Raw genomic sequence first — 17,701 nt, 5'->3', positions numbered from 1 at the left:
AGACCTCTTCTTCATTACCAGTCCCTCTCTTATCTCGAGGCCAGGTCTGAAAATGTGAGCCTGTGTAAGGCCCCAACTTCCAGGGTCTAGGTTACCTCATTTGTAAAAGAAATGTCTTGAACTACATCATCTACAGTCCCCCTTAGGCCCCAAGATTTCATGACTGCTTTAGTCTTTAAATTGTTCCTTAAACTTCAGGTAAGCTGGTTCTACCAGCATGAATTTTGGTTTTTTTGATCACCAACTTTCATTATTTCTATTTACATTAGCACACTTGTTTTTTACTTGAATAAATGTGTTGAAGATGGATAAGTTATAATCTTCCAAAAGCCATAAATCAGCTTCACTGACCTCAAACAGAAGATCAACGATAAAAAGTATGGAAATTTAATTGAGTTCTGGTTAGATGGCATGGCCCGAGTTTAGCTCTGAGACTCAGGACCGGTCTGTCTTTGTTAAAGAAGGCTACAGCAGGTGAAACGCCATCAAATAGCCTCTCTTACTGGGAGAATCAGACATTTTGGGAGATCGGAAAGGGGCATAAGATACTCTCTGGGCTGGAGGATTTAAATCATCACTGGTACCACCACTAGTGTAGAGCCCAGCTGCTGGGAAATCTTCTGTGGCTATTAAAAGGTAATGTTACCTTTCAGACTCAACTACAGATTACCAAAACACTCCATTATTCTTCATCTTTATTACTCTCTAAGAAGTGATCTCAGAAATTGTCTAAAATGCCCAAGGAAAGTTATGTATTATTAAAAGTTGTTATTAGGATAATTCATAGACCATAAAGTTCACCTATTTGCAGCATACAATTCAATGTATCTATTACATTCAGAGTTGTGCCACCATCACCGTGACCTACTTTTACAATTTTCTCTCTCTGAAAAGAAACCCCACACCCATTAGCAGCAGCTCCTTATCTTCCTTCTGCCAGCCTCAGCACCAGACAACCAATAATCTACTTTCTGTCTCTATATTTACATATTCTAGACATTTCCCATAAATGAAATCATACATGTCTTCTTTTGTCACTGGCTTCTTTCATTTAACATAGTGTTTTCAAGGTTTATTCAGGTTGGTACTTCACTTTTTACTACTGTAATACTTCATTGTATGGATGTACCACATTTATCCATTATCATTGCTGAAAACCTGAGTTGTCTCCATATTTTCACTAATTATGAACAACGCTCATAAACATGTATATAGTAGTTTTGCGCAGACATATTTTCATTTTTCTTGGGTATATATCTAAGGGTGGAATTTCTTGAAGATATGCATTTCAATGAAGATAACGCATTTTAAGCTATACATCAAAACATAATTCTAGGAGCACCTGAGTGGTTCAGTCAGTTAGTTGTCTGCCTTTGGCTCAGATCATGATTGTAGGGTCCCGCGATGGAGCCCCGTGTTGGGCTCCCTGCTCAGTGGGGAGTCTGCTCTTCTCTCTCCCTTTGCCCCTTCCCCCCCAACTGCGGCTTGTGTGCTTTCTCTCTCAAATAAATAAAAATCTTAAAAAAACAAAAAACATAATTTTACAGTGAGTTACAGGACTAAAATAGATTCTGTACCTATTATTTTTATTGTTCTTTTTTCACTCTTGTTATTTTCCATGCTTATATGCTAATCATATATTTCATTGGGAAAATGTAAAAAATTTGAAAGCACCTTTAATCAGAATGCATATTAAAAACAGATGACAAGATAAAATAACCTATTGATGGACACTTAGGCTGCTTCCCGGTTTTACCTATTATAAATAATGCTGCAATAAACAGCTGCATTTAGAGGGGTGCATTTATCTTTTTGAATTAGTGTTTTCATTTTCCCTGGATAAATACTCAATAGTGGAATTATTGGATCAGATGGTATTTCTATTTGTAGTTTTTTAAAACAAATTTTGAAGAATCTCCATACTGTTTTCCCCAGTGGCTACACCAATTTACATTTCTGCCAATAGCAAATATAGTTCCTTTTTCTCCATAACCTCACCAACACTTGTTGTTTCTTGTCTTCTTGATTTTCTCCATTCTAACAGGCATGAGCGGATGTCTCATTGTGGTTTTGACTTGTATTTTCCAGATGATGAGTGACATTGAGCATCTCTTCATGTGTCTGTTGGCCATCTGTATGTCTTCTTTGGAAAAATGTTTATTCAGGTCCTCTGCCCACCTTTTAAATCAGAGTGTTGGCTTTTTTGGTGTTGAGTTGTGTGAGACCTTTAAATATTTTGAATATTAACCTCTTATAGGATATCTCATTTGCAAATAGAGTCTCCCATTCAGTAGGGTGTCTTTTTGTTTTGTTGATGGTTTTTTTTTTTAAGATTTTATTTATTTGACAGAGAGAGACACAGCAAGAGAGAGAACACATGCAGAGGGAGTGGGAGAGGGAGAAGCAGGCTCCCCGCGGAGCAGGGAGCCTGATGCGGGGCTCGATCCCAGGACCCTGGGACCATGACCTGAGCCGAAGGCAGACGCTTAATGACTGAGCCGCCCAGGCGCCCCTGCTGATGGTTTCCTTTGCTCCGCAAAAGCCTTCTACTTAGATATAGGCCCAATAGTTTATTTTTGCTTTTGTTTCCCCTTGCCTTAGGAGAGTATCCCATCGTATATTCTTGTCTCCTTTGCCATAGATTGATTATATGCAGATTTATTTCTGGGGTCTCTATCCTGTTCCATTGAGCTTTGTGTCTATTTTGTGCCAGTACCATACTGTTCTGATTAATACAGCTTTGCAGTGTATCTTGAAACCTGGGATGGTGATACCGCCAGCTTTGTTCTTCAGAAATTTCTCAGGATTCCTTCAGCTGTTTGGGAACTTCTGTAGTCCTATACAAATTTTAGTGTTATTTGTTCTAGTTTTGCAAAAAATGTTCTTGGCATTTTCATAGGGATTGCACTGAATCTGTAGATTGCTTTGGGTAACATGGACATTTTGACAGGTGTTAATTCTTCCAATCCATGCGTATGAAGTATCTTTCCATTTCTATCATCTTCAAGTTCTTTTATCAGTGTTTTATAGTTTTCAAAGTACAGGCCTTTCACCTCTTTGGTTAAATTTATTCCTAGGTATTTTATTCTTTTTGGTTCAATTGTAAATGGTATTTTTTAAAATTTCTCTTTCTGCAACTTCACGGTGAGTGTATAGAAATGCTGCCAGTTTCTGGGTATTAATTTTGTATCCTGCCACTTTACTGAATTTATTACTTCTAATAATTTTCTGGTGGAATCTTTAGGATTTTCTATGTATAGTGTCATGTGGTTTGCAAATAGTGACAGTTTAACTTCTTCTTTACCAATATAGATGAATAAGGAAAAGGTGGTATATATACACAATGGACTATTACACAGTCATAAAAAGGTTGAGATCCTGCCATCTGAGACAACATGCATGGACCTAGCGGTTATTATACTAAGTGAAACAAGTCGGACTGAGAAAGACAAATACCGTATGATTCCACTCATAAATAGAATCTAAAAAGAAAAAATGTGAACAAAAAAGCAGAATCAGAACTATAAATACAGAGAGCAAAATGATGGTTGCTAGAGGGGAGGGGAGGTTGGGCAAAATAGGTGAAGGGGAGAGGGAGATACAGGCCTCCGTTATGGACTGAGTAAGTCATGGGAATAAAAAGCATAGCATGAGGAATGCAGTCAATGATGTGATAATCGTGATATAATGGGACAGGTATAGCTATACTTCTGGTGAACATAACACAATGTGTAAACTTGTCAAATCACCAAGTTGTACACCTGAAACTAATATAACATTGTGTGTCAAATATACATAAATGAATGAATGAATGAATAAGTAACCTACCTACTTCTTCAATTCCATGCCCAGAGACAAGTATTTTTTAAATTACAGGGTGTTATTTAAAAAAAAAAAAAACAAGATTATATAATGTATATAACATATTTCTCACTTACCACCAACATATTACCATGTCGTCTGACATAATTATACTGCATTTTAATAAGAACTACAGATTATTTCATTATATTGAGGCACCATGATTTGTCTAACCGGCCTTTGATTTTTTCTATTACAAACAAAGCACAACGAACATCTTGAACATATATCTTAGGAACTTGAGTGATCTCTAAGGGCAATTTTCTAAGAAGTTAGACAGTTGGGTCATAGGATACCTATTACTGGAATTTTAATAGATCGTGGCCAATTTCACTCCAAGAACAGTCATTTCACTTCATATTTCCACCTACAATGAAAGGCAGTGGAGATGTCCCTCTGCTCTCCCCATTGCTTGATGTTTTGAGGTTATCAAGCATACATTTTGCCAGACTAAAACACAAAATACACTTTTTATATGTGTTTAAGTATTAGTATCTTTGCGTCCTTTTCCCATCTTGTTTACTGGCCATTGATATTTCTTTGGGCGATATCTGATTCATACCATTTGTCTATTTAATTCCCACTGAATTGCTTATCCTATTCTTATGGATGTATCTACATGTGTATGTTGCCTATTGGTTGACAAAAATGCTTTAGCTTTGTCTTTTGCCGTAAAGATATTTTATATTTTTATGTTGTCTGTTTTTCTCACCACTTCTTCTTGACTCTGCCATCATTTCTCCTACTAAGTTGAAATGTCACTTCTTTCCTCCATTAAATTCCCATATTTTGATTTCATTCTAGACTCTATTCTGTGTCACTGATCTCCTTTATTCTTAAGCCAGTGCCAAAACGTTTTAATTGCTTAAGCTTCATTTTAATATGTACTGCGATCATCAAGTTAAAGAAGTTCATTTTCTAAAATGTTTTGACTATATCCACATACTTATTCTCACAAATGAACATTATATCAGCTTGAGTTATTTAACTTTTTCTCCAAATTGTATGCCATAATCATTAGTAATAATCTTTAATTAGTATAAAATGCTTTGCTCTCTGGAATATAAAATGGAAGAGATCAATATATTGGTGTGAAATTGCAGAATTAGAATCATTCCAGTTTACATTTAAATTTGGATGAAAGAAGCTGGCTCCTAATTAAGAAAAAGCAACAGCAAAATAAAGTAGAAGGAAGCTGTGTTCAAATCTTAAAGTTTTCAACTAGAACGTGTAACTCCACCAAGTAGAGAGAGAAACAAAGTTATTAAAGTCATTAAGAAATGCATTAAATAACTCCACCAAGTAGAGAAGAAAACAAAGTTATTAGGTCATTAAAAAATGCATTAAATTCCAAATGAATCAGAAAAAGCAATGAAGTTATTTGGAACTGCTATAGGAATTCTGTTTTAAAATAACCAATTGAATTTACCCAATAGGTTCACTTGAAGATTAAGTTAAAATATGATAATATGAGAAATTTATAGTTAAATAGCATTACATCAATTCCTTATTTTTTCCCCAGTACACTTTGTTTCTCTTTGCAATTCCTTGTATATACTTATCTTCCCAATTAAAAAAATAATGAATAATGGAGGAAATGATGGGTAAATGAAATTTTATTTTCACTGTAATTAGATTTCCCCTCTCAAGAATCTTCCATCTTCTTAAATCACTAGGAATTAAACTATAGTGTTTCCTTTACTGTAAAGTTCCATGCCAAGGATGTTAATCTTTTCTTGAGAAATCTCAGGACCACTCTAGCATAGTCATGCCTAACCAAGCTTTGCTAAACATTTGAAAACATGAATTGTAAGAGAATCTATGTGATACAAGTCTTTGACTTGTTTAGGTAACAGTAAACATGGTTAATTCTTCCTTGCTCGAATGCTTCATCTATGCTGTACGAAATTTCTGCTTTTATCCCCACAACTCGTAATGGAAACCAAAACCTAGTTCTCTTATATCTATATCCAGGATATGTATCATGTTTACTGATCGAATTTCTTTATTTCTTTTTTCTTTACTCACCAGGTATGGCTCCTTGGGGACATCACATCATCTCTGCAGTACTCTATGTTACCTGTAAAATAAAGATCTGGGTTAGACAATCTTTCAAATTCCTTTTAATTCTAACATTCTGTCACTGTATTTAACATGGCGACTCAATTTTCTTAGTATCATTTAATTTTGATAACTACCAGCCATAAGCAAAGATATTTGCTGGAGAGCCTACTGTTTACCATTTCTATTAGAATATAGTCTTCATAGACCATTCACACTTCTCAGATAGTTTCACTATAATCTCTTTAAAGACAATAGCCACAGGATTTCTAAGATACCATCATATTTTCATAACTCCATCTAAAAGCAAATTTCTCATCAGATTATAACAAATTATGATTCTTGGGGATAAAGATTCTCTACCCTGATTTTGAACTTGTTTTCCCTAAGCAGGACTTATTTCTTGTTCCCGTTCTATTTATGTTCTTATTTGTAATTTGGTGACTTGCTTTTGTAAAGAACATCACCTTGAACTTTGTCCTCAGAATGCTCATATCCCAGAAGTTCCCATTTCCTCTAAATTAGATTTTGTTTATAATTTTAAAACATTACAAATCCTAAATCACTAAACATATATTTAAATTTCACGTAAGATAAAAGTAGTCATTTTTATAGTCATTTTGTGACTGCTACAATGACAAAACGTTAAAAATCAAAACAAGAACCTAGTTAAAGTGACACATGGAGAGAGGGGACATGTTTCCAGCTAGTGGAAGTATATGCATCAGTATGATCTTTTGAGGGGGTTTTGTTAACCATATATCCAAAGCTTTAAGAGTTTAACCACAAAATTCCACTTTTAGGAGTGTGCCCTGAGGAAATAACTAAAAGTAAGGAAAAGGACAGACATCTCATTACTTAGAGAAGTGAAAGCCTGGAAATTGAAATATAAGTAAATAGTGGTTTGGCAAATGCAAGTGAGATGCAACAATGTAATGAAGTACCATGCGGATGTTAAAATTATAACGTAAAGGTGACATAAAAAATCATGCAGAAGTGTTCGTTCTAAAAAGTAGAAAATGGCTGTAAAATAATGTGCATAGTAGCATTCTATTTCTTATAAAAAATACATCTGTATAAATATTTACACATGTTAGAAAGTGATGGGGAGGATACTTGCCAAAATGTGAATTCTGGTTACCTCTTGGTAAAAGCTTTATCGGTGGATCTTTTGGTAACTTTCAAGATACAGTAGTATGGATCACATATTCTATTTACCATAAGAATTATTTAGGAGCAGTAAGTCATAGTTATAAAAATAACTTAAGTTTCTAGATTACGCCTAGCCATATAATCAGAACTTCAAGGAATTAGTCATTTCAGTGATTCTGTTTATATTTCCTTTTTACTGAATCTAATAATTTTGATCTGTTGCATAATCAATTGCTGAATTTTTTCCTTGTATTGAAGAAAATTAAAATTAGTGATAATGAGCAGTAAGATCATCAACCCTTTCACACCCCCCTCATTCTCTGTCTTAAGACACCAGATCTTTAATTTCTAAGGTTTTTGTTTGCTTACTCTTTTTTAAAACAAATGATAACAATTGTGCTTATTTGCCTTTTATTTGGTTTTGATGCACCCATCCAAGCTCCAAGAGTGCAGGAGTTTTATCTTTTTGCTTCACTTAGCAAGGTTCTCATTAAATAGTTCAATGGGACTAGGTAAGAGAAGAAAACTACCTAAGCTTTATAACATATTAAAATCAAAAGTCCTTGGATTCATTCAGTTTGTTCCTGTGACCTGTGGGTTGGCACAATATTCCCTGAATTTAACCACTTGGGGCTTATGCAACCTAAAACACAAAAGCAAAGGATACTATATCAACATCCAGTCTATTTGTGAAAAACAAGACCATCAGTCTTGATGATTTAGGGAAAGTTAATCTTCTTTACATGTGCTGCCCATTATTTAATTTTATGCCTTTAAAAGATTACATCTGATAAATCAGCCATAATCAAAACTTTGAACTCCAAATATAATTAACCAAATGGCACCCTAGTGCCATTTAGGTGAAAGTTAATGGGCAGGAAGTTCATACTGAAAGCCATTTTTCACAACCTGAGCAAAGTGGAAGTGCATGATTAAATCATTAGCTTGGGTGAGATCAAGAAAGAGAGTTTAATTCAGAAAAAACTATATATATGCTGATTGTTCAGAAGCATATCTTCATATCACCTATAAAGACAGGCTTCCAAAGCAAATTCGTAGCATAAGCAACATGTTTTTTAAACAATTCTATGGTCATCACTCTTATCTAAGCAGTGAATCAATTTCAGAGCTCTTCTGAAAGGACTTTATTGGTCAAACTCCACAATAAAAGCATTGCCTGTAGTAAAAATGTTCTATTTCTTTTAAAGTAATTGATAATTTAGCGTTCTCCACCATTTGGACAGGTCTTCCTCCAGTGAGTCTGAAACGAAAGTTCATCATCTTCTTAAAATATAAAAACACGCACAAATATAATTCCAAGACGAAGAAGCCGAAACAAAAGAAGTCCTTCTCATTTTTCCTTTGAAGCTGCTCTCATCCCATAGGGTCCATGAATGAGTAAGCCTTTCCTATGCCAAGTCTTCAAAGCAAAAACTCAAGTGGAAAACTACTCAGTTCTCTGGCAAATTCTGTCAGTGAGGCAAGCCAACTTAGATTGAGGCTTTATTTTAGTACCTATTTTTGCTTATGATTTGTCTAAGAGAGTCGATATTTAAAATTCTGTCTCCAGGATAAATATTTTTGTTTTAAATTTTAAGTGGGGAAAAGTAACTAGGCTATCAAAAGCCAACTCCTATTCTCAAATACAATTGGAAAGATTATGGTGGTAACCATAAGTCCCTTAACAAATGGAATATCTTACTTCAAGTCCTTCAAGAGTGCTTACTGCAAAGGATTCCTAAAACGTCTATCCCCAACTGGTTTATAACTGCCAAAAGGACCTGGTTTGCATGTTGAAGCACAGAAGTTTCTGGAAGAAACACTTATAAAGCTTAAATGTAACAGTGGAACCATTCAGACTAGCCTATAAGCTTTAAGGTTAGAAGCTAACATTTTAGTGAACTGCCTGATGGTTGAGGGTAAATCACTGTGGAAACCCAAAAAATGTCCTGGCATGTAGGATAAACACTGGAGAATGCCACTATGAAATACAACTTCGTGAAGATCTAACGACAAAGGCTCATCCACTGACAGTGTGGTTTACCTCCAGGCCTGGACATTAGTGCTACATTCGATTAATATACGTGGACTATTAGTGGATTATTGGTCATTGAGGAAATTCTAAGGAGGAACAGAAGAAGGACTGCACTGAGACAGTATTTTGTCTTTAAAAGACAACACCATACTTTGTGGAATAATTAAAAGACTTCTCCCAAAATGCTGATGGCAAAACTCTCAACCAAAATAAAGGTTTATCTTTCCTGAGATACATGTTAAGTATTAAACAAATAAACAGTTGTTAGATACATACTAAAGATTCCATTACAATGGATATTAAGAGCATCTATTACTCTGAGACAGAATCCCAACGTCTAAGCAGGTGGCAAGACTCTAATGGTTTCAATATTCTTCTCCCTTTATGCCTAGTTTCTATACTCTGGAAAGTTTTCTATCAATGTCCAAATCACAGTTATGCTCCAATTAAGGTCATTTATTTTAGACATTGAATTTGCACACTGGTGGGCTACAGGTCTAAGCGTGCACTCAAATGTATTTTTGAGCCAGTACTCAATGCTTTTTTAGATGGGCGTATCTCTGGCTTTTCAGAGACGCTCCTCTTCCCCACCACCCTACCACCCCCAGCTTTGTGGAAGTGTTCTCACAATGATAGTATCTACCTCGCCTGCCCTGGTTTGTTTTCCTAAAGGAGAGGGCCTAGCACGTATCAGTCATCTGCCACTAGCCTGCTACCAGCAGGAAATTGATCTCCTGGCCCCTGTGAAACCTCTCCCTGCATGTTAGGCTCTGAATCAAAGACGACTGCCAAGTTTTGGGCATGTTTCCCAGGATGATGACAGTGAGTTCTTTACTCTCACCACAGTCTGAGATTAACATTAAGCACTCTTCTTACAGTATTTAGCAGTAACCAGGGATATTTGATTATATATCCATGCCTGGGGTGGCAGACTCTTTCAGGACACTGTCCATATCCCCTTAAACCCTTTCCCAACTTTGTTCAAACCAGTTCTCCATGTGTTTTCACACCAGCAGCCAGCATCTAGAATTCTGTGAGCTGATCATCAGACATTGGGGGTATAAATATGCCAACTGATTGCCCCTGGTTATGAGGACTCTGGGATATGTTCCACACTTGTTCCAGAGCTGCCCAGTAAGATAGGACCTAAGTTATTCTCTGGAGACTTTTCCTGATACTGCCCCTCTGTTAGCTGTTTCCTCTTTCTAGTCCCATTCCAGCTATTCCAAAATACTTTCCCCCATTCCTCACCTGCTCTGCTGCGGAAGCCTACCTAAGACAGCTCATTTCCCAGAGTAGGGAAGAAAAAGGGTAATGGGTGACCAACTCTTCGGGAGACTCTGTATTGTTCTCACAGAACAGTGACTCAAGTTGGGACTTGTGTGAGTTACAGTCTACATAACATCTCTCCACGTATATTGTACTTTTAATTCTTAAGGGCCCTCAGTGTATAACTCAGGTACACAAGGATGCTTGAAGTCAACAAAAGAATCATTCATCAAATGCATCCATGATACTTGGCAGCATGTAGTTCATGACAATGCCAAATTTGCAACAATATGCAAAAATGACTATTACCATCAACAAACGATGGGATGCCTTACAAGTTCAGGGTTGTACAGGCTTTGTCTTTGTTTTGTTTTTAATTTACCAAAAGCCAGGATTAATTTACAAACTGAAATCCCAAACCTCACCACGGTTGTGAATCTTACATTTGGAATAGCACTTTTGAAACTTTGGCTTTTAATTTGTGACTCTTGAGAATCGCGCTCTGGCAAAAGCAGAATGAATAAATGCTAATGATGTTGAGGACCCCGGTTCAGAAACTGGTGTTACAATTTTCTAATACATGAAGTATTTAAAGACTGATGAGACAGTACATTATATCTGCATGGTAATTTAGTTCAGAGGTTCACAATTGTTTTATTTTCAATATTAATTGCTTTTGTCTCTCAATAAATGACTCTGTAGGAAGTGGAACTCAATTTCATTCATTTTCAATAATCGAGATTGCTTTGAACTAGCTCAATAACTCTCAGCTCCTCTTGGCCTCCGATGTATTGCCGGTGGTAGCACATAAATAATCTCAGTTTTCTTTTCAGATTCCTAAGCAGAGCTGCCCTTTGGCAAAATAGCTACGTGGACACAGTTTGCTCCCCACGCTGCCAGCCCGTTTGCCACAGCCTCTTCAGGATTCACGGCCCCTCCTACTTCTCAAGGCTTCTCCTGCTGTTACCATCCCTCCCCTCTTCTCTCCCACCCCACCCCAGGGGCAAGTGATAGGAGAAAGTCCCTCACCTACCTGAGATTTCTAGCCCCCATGTCTTTGTTTATCATGTGCCCTCTGCCTGAAGTAGCCTTCTGCCTGCACAACCAAATACACCAGGAAGTGAGCTCAGGGTTCCCATGGCAGGCCACCAGATCCACACAGCCTCGGGCGATCTCCCTAGGTAGAATAGAGCAGGTGGCTCCCTGCCGGAATCCTCTGTACCTCTTCTAGGCTCCATCTCCTCTCACTGATTTAGAGGTGTTCACATGTCTCTCTCCTCCACTAAACAATCAGCTTCTCAAGGTGACAAGTGACAAGCCATTCATCTATATATCTCATGTAGTGCTTAGCTGTGTTCCTTGTCAAAAAAGTCTGAATGAATAAATAAAGTAATGGGGGGGAAATTAATGAGTACTTGGGGTAGGAGAGGCTTGTCTATGTTTTAGCCACATGAATCCACATTAGTTCCTCCAATAGAAGTTTTGTTTTGTTGGGGTTTTTTTTCACTTTTTTTTTTAAAGATTTTATTTATTTGAGAGAGAGAACGCGAGAGCCAGAGCATAAGTAGAGGGGGAAGGGTAAAGGGAGAGGGAGAAACAGACTCCCTGCTAAGCGGGGAGCCTGATGTGGGGCTCCATCCCAGGACCCTGGGACCATGACCTGAACCAAAGGCAGACGCTTAACCGACTGAGCCACCCAGGCGCCCTCCAATAGAAGTCTGACCCACTCGCCTCAGAGCCTTAGTCTCTCCACAGATTCCAGCCCTGGTCAAGTTGTCCCGCTGTTGTGTCCAGGTGGGCCCTACCCAGCCCCCACTAAACTAAGAACTCCTCAAGGGCATGAACAATGGCACACAAAACCCCTAGAGGAGCTCCAGTTCATTTCTGGGCAATGCACAGGATCATGGCACCCTAGGATTTCGTCAGTTTTCCTTAAGACAGTTTACATTTCAAAAGATGATTACAGCCACAGCAACTTCTTCCTAGAAACATCACCAAAGGCAAGGGAAGCAAGGGCAAAAATGAACTATTGGGACTTCATCAAGATAAAAGCTTTTGCACAGCAAAGGAAACAGTCAACAAAACCAAAAGACAATGACAGAATGGGAGAAGATATTTGCAAATGACATATCAGATAAAGGGCTAGTATCCAAAATCTATAAAGAACTTATCAAACTCAACACCCAAAGAACAAATAATCCAATCAAGAAATGGGCAGAAGACATGAACAGACATTTTTCCAAAGAAGACATCCAAATGGCCAACAGACACATGAAAAAGTGTTCAACATCGCTCAGCATCAGGGAAAATCCAAATCAAAAGCTCAATGAGATACTACCTCACACCAGTCAGAATGGCTAAAATTAACAAGTCAGGAAACGACAGATGTTGGCGAGGATGCAGAGAAAGGGGAACCCTCCTACACTGTTGGTGGGAACGCAAGCTGGTACAGCCACTCTGGAAAACAGTATGGAGGTTCCTCCAAAAGTTGAAAATAGAGCTACTGTATGACCCAGCAATTGGGTATTTACCCCAAAGATACAAATGTAGTGATCTGAAGGGGTATGCACACCCCAATGTTTATAGCAGCAATGTCCACAATAACCAAACTGTGGAAAGAGCCAAGATGTCCATCAACAGATGAATGGATAAAAGAAGATGTGGTATATATATACAATGGAATATTATGCAGCCATCAAAAAACCCAAAATCTTGCCATTTGCAATGATGTGGATGGAACTAGAGGGTATTAGCTAAACGAAATAAGTCAATCAGAGAAAGACAAGTATCATATGATCTCACTGATACGAGGAATTCTTAATCTCAGGAAACAAACTGAGGGTTGTTGGAGTGGTGGGGGGTGGGAGGGGTGGGGTGGCTGGGTGACAGACACTGGGGAGGGTATGTGCTATGGTGAGCGCTGTGAATTGTGTGAGACTGATGAATCACAGATCTGTACTTCTGAAACAAATAATGCAATATATGTTAAGAAAAGAAAAGAGGAAGAAGATAGCAGGAGGGGAAGAATGAAGGGGAGTAAATTAAAAGGGGAGACGAACCATGAGAGACTATGGACTCTGAAAAACAAACTGAGGGTTCTAGAGGGGAGGGGGTGGGGGGTTGGGTTAGCCTGGTGATGGGTATTAAGGAGGGCACGTATTGAATGGAACACTGGGTGTTATATGCAAACAATGAATCATGGAACACTACATCAAAAACTAATGATGTAATGTATGGTGATTAACATAACATAATAAAATACAATTAAAAAAATAAAAAATAAAAAAAGAAGTTGAATGTAAAAAAAAAAAAAGAAAGATGAGTACAGGCAGGCACTTCCACTTCACGGACACTGTGTTAGAGGTTACACTGTAAAGTCAGTGAAGGAGAGACATAGGAGACTCACCCACAAACCCTAACCTTGCCCCAGTGCCCTAGTTGACGGAGGTCCTCTGCAGAAACTTTTTTTTTTTTTTAAAGATTTTATCCACTTATTCATGAGAGACAGAGAGCGAGAGAGAGAGAGAGAGAGAGAGGCAGAGGGAGAAACAGGCTCCCAGGGAGCAGGGAGCCCGATGTGGGACTCGATCCCAGGATCCTGGGATCATGACCTGAGCCGAAGGCAGACGCTTAACCATCTGAGCCACCCAGGTGCCCCTCTGCAGAAACTTTGAAAGTTTTTACCTAATATCCAAAGCAAAGTGGCTTCTAAACCACTAACCTATCAGTACTCCATCAACATTTAAGGGACATGTGGGCTTTATTTATTGGTATAGGATTTCTTGTTATCGGCTTGCGAGTCATTCTCAAGAATGCTGTAGTTGCTTCCCTCCAGAGATCACGGGTTTCTAGAGGAAAGGACATCTGACTTTTCTTAACTGGGCTCCGAGCTGGAATGCCAGCACGATGCTCTACATCGGAGTCCCACAGACTGCTGCCAAACATTCAGTTCAGTTCAGGAAGTACTTACCGTGGGCCTGCTAGAGCAAAGGAAACTGCATTTGGATTAAGAATGAGGATGGATAAGGAGATGGATTAAGGCAAATATAAATATATATGGATAAGGATAAATATATATAAGGATGTGAGCCGCCTCCTTACCCTTGGAAAGCTTACAATCATTTGAGAGGGAAAGAGAGGTTTAAGTAATTACATTTGATACAAGGCAGAGGGGCGCAGTTGTGGCAACTTGTAAGAACCAGACATCCAGTGTGACAGCGTAAAGGGATTCATTTTCATTTCATAACTTATATATTCAAAGAGCTGGAAAGAGTTTTGGTTATGTATCTGGTCTCTTTCCCTGCCACGAATGGAATGTTCAGGAACCAGGTCCAAGTGTGTCATCTGACCCTCACCTTAAGTTCTTAAGTGTGTGTGTGTGTGTCTGTGGGGGGCTGCTTTCCTCAAGTTTGCCCAGGAGGCTTGTCACCAGCAAAACCCTGTCATAAGCAACACTCCCAAGTGGCCCAAGGGTGCTGCCGTTGACTAGGTTATATTTCCTTTATTTGCTTCAAAACTCTCATGTCTTCCCCCAGCCTACTTTAGTTCTTTTTGCCTTTCCATATTATGGATATTTTCCAATTTTGAAGATTTTATTTACTTATTGATTGATTGATTGATTGATTGCCAGTGAGCAAGCAAGAATGCAGGAGAAGGGGCAGAAGGAGAGAGAGAATTTCAAGCAGACTCGGTGCTGAGCACAGAGCCCCATGCGGGGCTTGATCCCACAATCCCCAGATCATGACCTGAGGCAAAATCAAAAGTTGGACACCCAACCAGCTGAGCCACCCAGGAGCCCCAGATGCTTTCCAATTTTAATTACTTTTGATGTTCTGCTCTGAACTCATAGCCCAATTAAGTAGAAATGCCCCCAAATTATAAACAAGCCAATAAAAATTGAGTCAGGCAACATAGAGGCAGAACAATCTCCTTGCTTCTGCCCAGTCCTCTCCCTCAACAGCTCCAAGACCTACAGTTTTTTTTTCCTTACAAATATATGACTGTTTCACATTTTAATTGTGGCCTCATCCTCACTACTGCTGGCTTCTCTTTTCTTGTCGTGCCCAAGAAGCCACTGGTTTATATATTTTTTTCTAGATGAAGAACATGAAACTACTTCTGAGGAAAAGATGCTTTAGGATAGAGGTAAGAGAGAAGATTGTTACTTTGCTATCATTTTACTATTTTCAGGGAAAAAAACTTGTAATTATAATGTAACCAACTTCTGCATACTGTCATACTGTATACTGTATACTTCTGTATACTGTCATACTGTTGTCCATCTAAAAGAGTTAAGAAACTCCCCATCCTATTTTATATCTATAAGGCTCTTCTGTAGGGTTGCCAATTAGCAGGGCAGAACATTCAGTTAAATTTGAATTTCAATAAAAACCACAATGAAGTATCACCTTACACCTATCAGAATGGCTAAAATCAAAAAGAAATCATAAGTGTTGACAAGAATGTGGAGAAAAAGGAACCCTCGTGCACTGTTGGTGGGAATGCAAACTGGGGCAGCCACTGTGGAAAAGTCTATGGAGGTTCCTCACAAAATTAAAAATAGAAGTGCTATATGATACAGTAATTCTACTACTGGATATTTACCCCCCCCAAAAATCCTCAAAAACACTAATTTGAAAAGACATTTGCACCTGGACGTTTATTGCAGCATTATTTACGATAGCCAAGACATGAAAGCAACCCAAGTGTCCGTCAATAGAGGGCAGGTGGGTGGGGGCATGGGTGAAACAAATAAAGGGGATTAAGAGGTACAAACTTTAAGCCACGGAGATGAAAAGTACAGCATAGGGAATACAGTCAATAAGATGGTAATAACATTGTTTGGTGACACATGTGAATACATTTTTTGTCATGACCACTGAGTAATTTATAGAATTGTTGAATCATTATATTGTACACCTTAAACTAATGTGACACTATGTTAACGATGCTTCAATTTAAAAAAAGGTAAAGCCATAACAAAAATTAAAAAACAAATTTGAATTCCAGATAAATTAACAAATAACTGAGTATAGATAAGTATGTCTCAAATATCGCATGGCATATACTTATACTAAAGTATCAGAAATTCCAATTTACCTCAGGGCTATATATTTTTATTTGCTATATCTGGCAACTGTACTTCTTTGTATCTCAAAACTGAGTTTCAGTGGGCCTATAAGAGGATTTGGGAGCCAGTTTAGTATACTAAAGCATCTAGGGGCCCCTGGGTGGCTCAGTCAGTGAAGTGTCCAACTCTTGGTTTCCACTCAGGTCATGATATCAGGGTCCTGAGGTCGAGCCCCTGGTTGGGCTCCACGCTCAGTGGGGAGTCTGCTTGGGATTTTCTCTCTCCCTCTCCCCATGCCCCTCCCCTACTTGCACGCACTCTCTCCCCGCCAAAATAAATAAATAAATCTTAAAAAAAAAAGAGCAAAGCTTCTAGAATCAGACAAAATATTTTGCATCCTATGTGTGTCATATATTGTGATACTGACTTTTAGAAATACTCCGATGCTCACCTCATAGGATCTAAGGTATAATTCCATTTCCTCTGTCCAGTGTGAGCTAGACGTGGCCAGTTAGTTTTGGTTAATGAAATGAGAGTGGAAACCCCTTCCTGCCTCCCTTCCTGAGGGACCACAGAGGCATATAGTGAGGTAGAGCCTTCATTAGCTTGGGTCCCTGAATATTTACAATAAGCAGGGTATCTTACAATGGGCATGTAGCATGAGTGACGAATATATTTTGGGGGGGCTAAATAGGCAAGATTTGTAAGACAACATAGCTTTTTGTGGGAAAAGGCATCGATTTGAAGTCCTAAGACTTATACTTAAATCTTAATAACGTTTTACTTACTTGCTTTGTGATGCGTGGCAAAATGTGCCACAAGCTTGGGCATCAGAAAAGTATCGTTGATGATTCTCTGCCAACCTATGATTCACTATAATGAGCATCTATTGCATGTTCACTGTATGCCAAATAAGACTGTGAGAACTACAATAATCAGTCAAATACAATGACTTTATCATGAAATCAGAATAAGGAGCCATATCACCGTTATTGGACGAACCATATACCAGACACTGTACTGAGAACTTTACAAATATGAACTCATCTGATTCTCACAACCACCCTTTGGGATGGGTGCTATCACTACCCCCATCTTATCTAGGAGATAGGCATAGGGAAATTAAGTGGCCTACCTCAGTGAACCTAAAAGTTTGGTTATGGGATCAGAGCTCTTAAAAGGGATAGCAGATGATGAGAAAAGGTGTAAATCAGCACACCATTTCTTTCATTGATAGAAGTTTTGAATTTGGG

General features: G+C 38.3%; 1 protein-coding gene across 1 annotated transcript in view; it reads right to left on the bottom strand.

The window, feature by feature from the left end:
- Positions 1 to 17,701, bottom strand: part of RARB (retinoic acid receptor beta) — a 710,885-nt gene that overhangs the window by 491,776 nt on the left and 201,408 nt on the right. The window contains exon 3 of the mRNA XM_073900914.1: positions 5,890 to 5,941. The gene's annotated coding sequence lies outside the window, so the exon portion shown is untranslated. The remainder of the gene's footprint in view (positions 1 to 5,889; positions 5,942 to 17,701) is intronic.

The sequence above is a fragment of the Callorhinus ursinus genome, unplaced genomic scaffold, assembly GCF_003265705.2.
Source record: "Callorhinus ursinus isolate GAN/ISIS: 27379988/994484 unplaced genomic scaffold, GSC_fseal_2.0 scaffold1, whole genome shotgun sequence".
NCBI classification, from domain to species: Eukaryota; Metazoa; Chordata; class Mammalia; order Carnivora; family Otariidae; genus Callorhinus; species Callorhinus ursinus.
This window is presented reverse-complemented; position numbering and strand designations above follow the sequence as displayed.